Here is a 10,058-nt window from a genome sequence, read left to right on the forward strand (position 1 = left end):
AGACAAAGGATACTGGCCTATGCTGACATGTCAAAGTCTCTGCAGAGCACGACACATGGCCAAATAGACTGAGACCAACTGACATTTGACCGACAGGGTAACTTGAGAAGGCACTGTCAATGACTGACTCTGGGGTGAACCTGACCAAACTTGACTTTACAACCTGACAGTGTGAGTGAGTGTATGTCTGCATCTGATCAGTGCAACTGCATGATTTAAAACAATGACTAATCAAGCATGCTTTTGGACTAACACATTATTTCTGGGGCTCTGTGGGAAATGAGAGGTTTCCTACAATTCCACAGAATTGGAAAACTGCACTTGTGACCCGTTTCTAATCTACTTGATGATATTTTACTCCCACAGGAGGTGGCTGTTTGCAGAATGTGAAACTCAAACTAAAACATGAAGATTCTGTTTCTTTTAGGACTGAAAGATGGAGAGAAACACTTCATTTCACTGAAGTGTTTACTGTGGAAAATGATGGATGTATTTTGTGAATAATGTTTGGTATTTTCTTATAATCCATTATGACCTGAAGGTTTTCTTCCCATACAGGATTTTGTTACACATGAGTTCATGTGTAAAAAGGGGGAGTGTAAACTTCACAATCTACATATTTCAATCTGACCATTGATTGACAGTTTTATAATTGACCTGCTCCATATCTGGGGATAAGATACTGTTTGATGGATGTTGACATGTTTCTAATATTGATTGAGTTATCACACGTAACACAGATGCAGAATCAGTGGCCAAGGAGATGTAATTCCAGAATGGAATACTGAAGAAGTTGACCTGTGATAATGAAACCATCTTGTAATATTTCAACAGGTATTAAAGTAACTGAGGTTTGAAATGTAGAAAGAACATATTACAGTTAAGCTAACACATAGTAATGTAATGAGACAGAATTTAATTTAGACAACATCATGTAACTAGCCTGGTAAAGAAGTAAAAGCCATAGACTTTATTATTTAGGTCATTATGGGGATATACATTTCATCTAAATTCATAATAGAAAGACATTTGATGATAGTTTGTTGGAATTCTGTATTCATACGCAGTGGGGGATCAAAAAGCTAAGGGTCCAGGAGCCCTGAGCGTAGGCTTGAGGGATTTGTATCAGATTTCTCCACACAGGTTAATGGCGCCAAAAGGGGGACCCAGGAGGCCGACACAGCAGAGTTCGTCTGGCTGAAGGTCATCAGGACAAAGTGGCTCAACCCCAGGCTCTCCGGCCCCGACCGAGTGACCCAGCGGACCTCTCATGCCGTCCGCCTAGGAGGAAAGGGGGACAGCTGGTGCCAGTGTGCCGCGGGGAAACCACCTGCTAGGACCGGGGACGACATCAGGACGGACGTGGCCCTCGCAGAGGAGGTCGACTCGGAAGCAGCCATCAGTGGACCGAAGGAGGAGGATCGTGAGGACATCTCTCCAGCAGTCGACTCGGGAGGCACCATCAACGGGCCAGAGAAGGAGGATTGTGAGGACATCTCTCCAGCATCGACCCAGAAGGTGTCATCAGCGGGCCAGAGGAGGAGGATCCGAAAGACATCTCTCTAGCAGGCAGCCCAGAAGCCGCCGTCAGCGGATCGGGGGGACAAAGACACGGCAAGCCAGGATGGCCCAGGGGACTCCACTCTCTGCTGAAACAGGTGGATATAGCCGGTGTGGAGTTTGTTCAATACCCCATTTTTTGAGGAAGTTTGTTCAATACCCCATTTTTTGAGGAACTTTGCTCCAATACCCCATTTTTTGAGGAACTTTGCTCCAATACCCCATTTTTTGAGGAACTTTGTTTAATAACCCATTTTTTGAGGGAGAAGCTGCCCCTTCCCCTTCGTACCAAATGCCCTTTTTGGCTTACCCGTCGGAGGAGGACGAGCACCATGACTCAGCCGACAAGGACAATTTTTTAACATATTTTGGTCTCCCTCCACTGTCATAAGAAGTTGTTATGGTGGACTGTTCCTAAAGGTTTAAAGTGCCCTAAATCCCAGCGACTGATGGATTTATATAAATGTTGGGGAACAGACAGTAGAAAAGACTGACAGTGGTATGTTCCAAATGCTGTGTAATAAAGTGGATCTATGAAGGTGAGGAGCAAAAAAGGGATTAAAGCAAACAGATAGTGGGCGAAACGGGAGGAAAAGGAAATCGGGGATGAGCGGTGAACGGGAGGAAGCTGAACAGGTGAGGATGTGGGACGGGGTGGGGATAGGAAGCCGAGACGAGGATAAACCTGGCGGACAGACACTTGCCCAGACACCCGGACACACACACACACACACACACACACACACACACACAACACACACACACACACACACACAGCACACACAACACACCACACACACAGACACACACACACACACACACACACACACACACACACACACACACACACACACACACCACACACACACACACACACACACACACACACAACACACACACACACACACACACACACAAGACACGCCCTGACCAAGATACCAACACACACACACACACCACACACACACACACACACACACACACACACACACACACACACACACACACACACACACACACACACACACACACACACACACACACACACACACACACACACACACACACACACACACACACACACACACACACACACACACACACACACACACACACACACACACACACACACACACACACATACACTCCCTGACCAAGATATCAACACACACACACATACACTTCCTCTTTACCAAACGCACACACATGTCCTTTTCAAGGTTCTTTTTGAGGCCAATGTTTGATACCAATATATCTGTGTACAATGTTTGATTGTTTGAGAAAGAATAATTTGTGTGAAACCTTCCCTGGGAAATTAAAGGAGTAGAATCCAGTGGAAGATAAGAAGTGACTCTCCGCCCCAAAAAGGTCCATATATACTGTTGTTTATTCATGCACGGTGCCCCCTGTTGCTGACTGGCCGGTCCCGATACCTGTATCGCACAGCGGTGGAGCGGGGAGCCCGGAGTGCTCTGTTACAGGGCACTCTGTATTTTCGTATTGTGTCTTTTTACCATTAAAATCAGATTATTGTTATAACTTGTATGCCGGTGTTTTGAACTCCTTTTCTTATTAATCTGACCAGGCTCATCTAAACGGACGGCGCGGAGCAGAGCTGGGCTTTAAGCCACCACAACTGTGTCTGCTCCTACAGGCTGAAAAGAGAAACCTGAAAGTTAGACATATGAGTTCAATCACTCAGTGAGGTGTTCTGTCAGAGAGTGGTGTTTAGTTTACAACAGCCTGTGAAGGCCAATAATAATTTAAATGTCTTCCTCACTGTAAGCAGTTATGAAATACCTGTTTGTGAAAGGTTATTTGTATTCTTTATTGTTATAGAACCCACTGCTTTCTGCTCACTGGTGAGTTAGCCTATGAGTGTTAAGCACATCAGGCTGGCAGCTGTATGGGCATGGCTCTGTGGTAGCTGTTATTTGCACATTGTTAATCATGAGCAATGCATCCTTACATTGTTTAACTGTGAGGTGTTATAACATGGTACTGTACTCTGGAGAGCTTTTAAAGGTAAAAAAATAAACGGCATGATGGGATGTGCAGTACCAAATATGTAAAGCACTTTTTTGTTAATGTATGATTTGCTGCATATAAGGAATAAAACAAAAATCCTCTGTCATACCATATTGAAGTATCATTATTTTTGCATCGTGTTGAATCGCACCGAATCGCATAATGTTGAATCAAATCGTATCGAACTGTATCGCAACAGGGGTGAATCGTATCGTATCGCATCGCCTGGTGTTTCAAATGTATCGTTAATGTATCGTATCGTGGCAACGTATCGAGATGCGCATCGCATCGGCCTCAGTGATGGAGATGCACATCCCTAGTGTAGAAGTGTGTGTGGTTAAACGTAGCAGCCTCGATCTCTATTCAGCGGTTCTAATGAAGGGAAACGCAGTGAAGTAAACCGTAAAAGGCACCGCTCTTTGCAGCTGGTGCTGCTCTTCTCAGATTCTGCTGAATTACACATTACTGCCTCCAGTGCCCTGTACGACGAAGCCAGTTCAACAGACCCTGGATATGTTTGAGTTACCCGGCTTAACTAACCCTAACAAATGCGATGTCGCTAAGCGGTCCTACGAAGCTGGTTATCAACTCAGCAAATCAACCAGGGTTTCTCTGTCCGGTTGAGAGCGCGTTCACGTGAAAGGGACGGGGTTACAAACATTTGACCAATCACAAACATGGAGACGCGTGCTGACAGCGCAGCGTCATACTTCATGAATGAATAGTGTAAATAGCAAATCCTGCTTCGTAGTACAGGCCACTGGTGCCACAGAGATTTCATAAAGTGAAGGAGGTTTTCCTTCTATAAAACAGCTGTGGGCAGCAGATACTGTAAGTCACGGACAGGAATCCCTCAATTTAAATAAAACGAGGCCACACTTTATTAACTCGTGTGCACGCTTTATTAACTCGTGCCCACGCTTTATTAACTCGTGCGAACGAGAAAGTAAAACGTGGCCACGTTTTATTTATTTTTCTCTCAATGAACCCTCCAGGGCTCCGTACAATTCACAAAACCATACACACAAAGTGCAAAACACCTCATATATACTGCAGACTGAAGCACTGCACCCAGAACTACAGAAACACTTACCTAAACCAAACTTTTGCACCAAATGGCACACACTTCATTCATAGTACAAGACATTTTGTAAAACCAACTACACACCATCGTGCTCAAGCACACTGTTTTATGGCGTTTGATAAATAAAGATTGTTCAAGTCTCCAAAATATGTGCAGAAACACAAATATACTGTTGTTATACCTTTACTTGTCAAAAAGTGGAAAGTTGAATTGCAAATTGGGTGCAGCTGAACATGTGTTTAGAGTTTTGGATATTTGAGCTGAGGTTTTGCTCTTTGAGTGTCAGTTTAAATAATGATGATTTGTGTGTCATTTTAGTGTGCACAACTTGTTTTGATTGTTACACTTACATTACATTGCATTTAGCTGAGGCTTTTATCCAAAGCGACTTACAATATGTGCGTTCGACCAACAAAATACAAACTTGAAGAAAACAGAATCATAAAGTACATCAGGTTTCATAGAGCCAAACATTTCAAGTGCTACTCAACTTGCTTTAGATAAGCCAGTCCTTTATTAGTATATAAGTGCTTTGTTAGTAATTCTATTGCTCGAAGTGGAGTCGAAAGAGATGAGTTTTCAGTCTGGAAGGTGTGTAAGCTTTCTGCTGTCCTGATGTCAATGGGAGCTCATTCCACCATTTTGGAGCCAGGATAGCAAACCCACTTGTTTCTGCTGATGGGAACTTGGGTCCCCTTCGCAGCGAGGGTGCAGCGAGCCATGTGGTTGATGCAGAGCGGAGTGCACGTGCCGGGGTGTACGGTTTGGGTTTCCCACACATATACTATAAATTGTCGGCCTCGAGTGCTCCCGTTGAATGCAAACGTTACAGAGGGTTGTTTATTCACAAATAACCCTCTCTGTAAAATCCTAAATTGTAGGATAGTTTGGCCATTAAAACGCTTTATGATTAGATTTCTAGCGAGAAGTATATATTGTACTTTTAGAATCCACGTTCAGTCGATATGTAGGATCTATAGTTTGATAGATATTACGAAGATGATTTGAGATTTCGTGTATATGCGGCAAGCTTCCATGTAAAGTTACGGGTTGAAAACAATATTTCCTGTCTCGACATTTTCATAATAAAACCAATGATCAAATGATTTAACAGTGATATCTGCACTACACATCCACTAAAAAAACATCAGTTTATCCTAGTTAATTATACGACATTAATTGGTTTAAATTGTGTACAATGCTTTTGTGTTTTTCCCATAGGTTTTTCTCTTTCGATTCTGAGAGACACATTTCTTTTTTTAGAGGTTTTGATAGGCTAAAATCACGCCGCAATGCACGTCGGGATATGGTGTTTATGTGATATGAAATCGGAAAACATTAAAAAAAATAATAATAATACTTTATTCCGAGTGTTCTTGCTTTTCTCTTTGAAAGTCATCACATAACGGCATTGCAATACACGGTTCGGCTGCATTAAATATTACATATCTGCCCTAGATATGTATTTATAGAGCCCTGATCTGAAGACCTTTTGACAAACTGGAAGAGATGCCGCCAAAACTGAATACGTGACGTGGACCATAAATATATCAACAATTAAACAACATCTTCCATTTCTTTTCACACAATACGTCTCCTTGCAGTATCAACACTAATTCGGCTGACTTTTATATTTTATCCAATTAGTAGATAGTCTGTATTTACACCATAACGGTGCACAGCTGATAGAAAGGGACTTTTTTGTAGTTTTTAAAGATATTACTGATTTTCTGAACTACCTTTCCAACTCCTCATGCAGTTGACTGTTACAGGTCTATACAGGTTCATGGTACAATGCATAAGCTTCACATCGAGAGACTGAAACTGTATTTTCCTTTACCGTTCTGTTTTAATTTCACAATAAAGTGAATAGTCATATTATGTACGATATTATTATGTTTTATTAACTAGACCACTGGTCTAAACCGCACCTCCTAGTGGTTAAAGCACGTTATTGAATGTAGTTGTTGAATAAGTTATATTTGATGAAAACATTTAAATATTAAGAGTAGCCTACATACAAAATAGGGGTCAATGATATAAATATAGAATGGAAAATATCTAGAAGATACTGTAGTGATCTCTACAATAAAACAGTTTAGTGCAGGACGTCCAAAGATATTAACAGGAGGATGTGCAAAACAGACAAACTGATAAGGCTGAATTTGTTAAGATTTGTCTGTGTTAGTATTTTTTGTGTCCTTTTCTATCTTTGGGTTTCCTATTTTATTTTGTAAAGTGTTCACCCCCGTTTCCTGCCTGTTTGCTTTCTGTCGGTTTCCCTCTCTGATTACTGTTAGGAGATTTGGTAGACAACTTGTCCACTTTCTTAAATCTCCTCGCGTTCCTACACAAGCCATTATCTTACAGGAAGGAAACCCAGAACCTACAAGTAACCGTTTAACAATAATCCACTTTAATGGTAATATACAATGCAATACAATCAAGTACAATCAATACAGTACAAATTACATACAGTTCTGTGGGATCCCACATTTACCTGATACTCACGTGAGCCAGCCAGCCAGCCAGCCAGCCAGCCAGAGGAGAAAGAGACCGAACACAGCGGGGTTTCTGTCTATATCCCTTGCTGACCCAAGGAGGAGTTATCTGCGCCTCCCTTCCAGACCAGTGATTGGCTGCCCAAATTATCATCAACACCCCACATCTTAAGTCCCCAATCCCAGTGGCTCAGCTTCCTTATCACAGGGATCTGAGATGACTGTATGTCAACTCCACACCTTCCCCCTCTTCCTTTGTCCTCACAAAACCACATGTTAGCAGGCCCAAAACCAGCCCAGTTTTCTACACAAATCATTTTCAAGCTTCTTCACAGTTTGCACGAATACATACAAATATTTCCTTACAATTCCCTCTTTTGCACTCTTAAAAAGAGAGTGCAATTTACACAAGGCACTTGCAAAAAACTGCATCCTTGTCTGCTGAGTCTCCATACTTTTTATTCTCAGTGTCCACAGTGAAGGGCACTCCGTCCAGGCTCTCGTTGCAGATGACGCAGCGGAAGCAACCGGGGCGGTAAGACTTCCCCAGGGCCTGCCGGCCTGCATGTCCATGATTAGATGTCCACCTGCGTTGCACTTGTCTGCAGACTGCTGGAACCCAGAGTACAGAAATTCCTCTTCACAGAAAACCCTTCCTGCGTCATAGTAGAACGCCTTCCCTCTCAGCCTTTGACTACAGGCGCTGCAGGTGAAGCAGCTGTCATGGTAGAGGCTGCCCATAGCTTGGCAGGCCTGGCTGGCTCCATACACCGTCTTGTTGCACTTAACCCACACTCCTGTTTCAGCGGAGAGTGGAGTCCCCTGTGCCGTCCTGGCTTGCCGTGTCTTTGTCCCCTCTGATCCGCTGATGGCGGCTTCCGAGTCGATGCTGAATAGATGTCCTCCCGATCTTCCTTCTCCGGTCCGATGATGATGCCTCCCGGGACGACTGCTGGATGGATGATGGATGTCCTTCTCCTCCAATCCGCTGATGACAGCCTCCGAGTCGACCTCCCTGATGAGAGCCCGATCCGTCCTGATGTCGTCTAGGGTCCTCGCAGGTGTTTTCCCCCGCCGCACACTGGCTCCGCACAGTGGTACCAGTTGTCCCCCTTTTGGCATCAACAACCTGTGTGGAGAAATCTGATACAAATCCCTCAAGCCTACGCTCCGGGCTCTGGGGCCCTCGGCTGTTTAACCCACCAGTGCGTGGCAACTTGGAGCCTGTTGGTGGGGTGTCTTAAAACAACAGACGTGTGTGCACAGGTTTTCTAAATTAATTGTGCTGCTTCAGAATCTTGGACTGTGCCCACTAAATAAGAACCCCAACATCTTTAGGTAAACTAAATAACATATTTCAATAGCTCTGAATTTCTGACAAGCATCTGTATTTATTTTTAAATGAAATCCCTGAGATCCCATTAAAAATCTAAAAATATGATTTGAACTGCTAATGTTTCTGGTAAAGAAACACACTAATCTTATGGATTCAAAAACAACCAAAATCACAATACTAACAAAGTGAATGGCTTCCTGGTGATACTGCTTCTACCCGTCAGTGCTTAGATATTATCCCGCTGAAAAAATGAATACAGAATTCCCACCAACTGTCATCAAATGTCTTTCTAAATGTAGATGAAATGTATATCCCCATAATGACCTAAACAATAAAGTCTATGGCTTTTACTTCTTTACCAGACTAGTTACATGATGTTGTCCAAATCACATTGTGTCTCATTACATTACTATGTTTTAGCTTAACTGTAAATATGTTCTTTCTACATTTCAAACCTCAGTTACTTTAATACCTGTTGAAACATTAGTTGACACATTACTCACCGGTCAGCCTCTCCAGTATTTCATTCTGGACTTACATCTCTCTGGTAGCCCCTTGGCCACTGATTCTCTACCTGTGCTACCTGCTATAACTCAATCAATACTAGAGACATGTCAACATTCACCAAACAGCCTCTTATCCCCAAATATGGAGCAGGTCAATTCTAAAACTGTCAATCAATGGTCAGATTGAACAATGGAGTTGGGCAGCAGGTTCCTTTCAGTCCCTAAATGAAAAATGTACATTGTAAAGTTTACACTCCCCCTTTTTTACACATTCTCTCATGTGTAAACAAAAACCTGTATGGGAAGAAAACCTTCAGGTCATAATGGATTATAAGACAATACCAAACATTTTTCCCAGTAAACACTTGAGAGTATTTCTCTCCATCATTCAGTCCTAAAAGAAACAGAATTCCAAATTTCATAGTTTGAGTTTCACATTCTGCAAACAGCCACCTCCTGTGGGAGTGAAACATCATCAACCAGATTAGATACGGTTTCCCCTTTTGTGCAATGTTAGGAAAGCTCTCATTTCACACATTATTATCACACAAAAATAATGTGTTAGTCCAAAACATGCTTGATTAGTCATCGTTTCAAATCACGCAGTTGCACTGATCAGGTGCAGACATACACACACTCACACTCACACTGTCAGGTTGTAAAGTCAGGTTTGGTCAGGTTCAGCGCAGAGTCAGTCATTGACAGTGCCTTCCCAAGTTACCCTGTCGGTCAGTTGGTCTCAGTCTTTTTGGCCATGTGTTGTGCTCTGCAGAGACTTTGATGTTCCAGCACAGGCCAGCATCCTCCGTCTATACAAATCTGTATATATGGAGCGCCATCATTTATTAATTCACAATTACAACTATAATGTTCAAGATATCTCCAACCCCTCCTTGCTGTTTCCCACATTCCCTGAAAAGTGTCTAGCCAAAAAAATGTCACTTCCTTATTGTACTATTACTATTACTGCAATTCATTTACACCTAATTAGTATTAAAATGACTAATAGATCTATTTCAGAAACATGTGTACCTCACTATCTT

This window comes from Pseudochaenichthys georgianus, chromosome 21 (genome assembly GCF_902827115.2).
Source record: "Pseudochaenichthys georgianus chromosome 21, fPseGeo1.2, whole genome shotgun sequence".
Taxonomy (NCBI): domain Eukaryota; kingdom Metazoa; phylum Chordata; class Actinopteri; order Perciformes; family Channichthyidae; genus Pseudochaenichthys; species Pseudochaenichthys georgianus.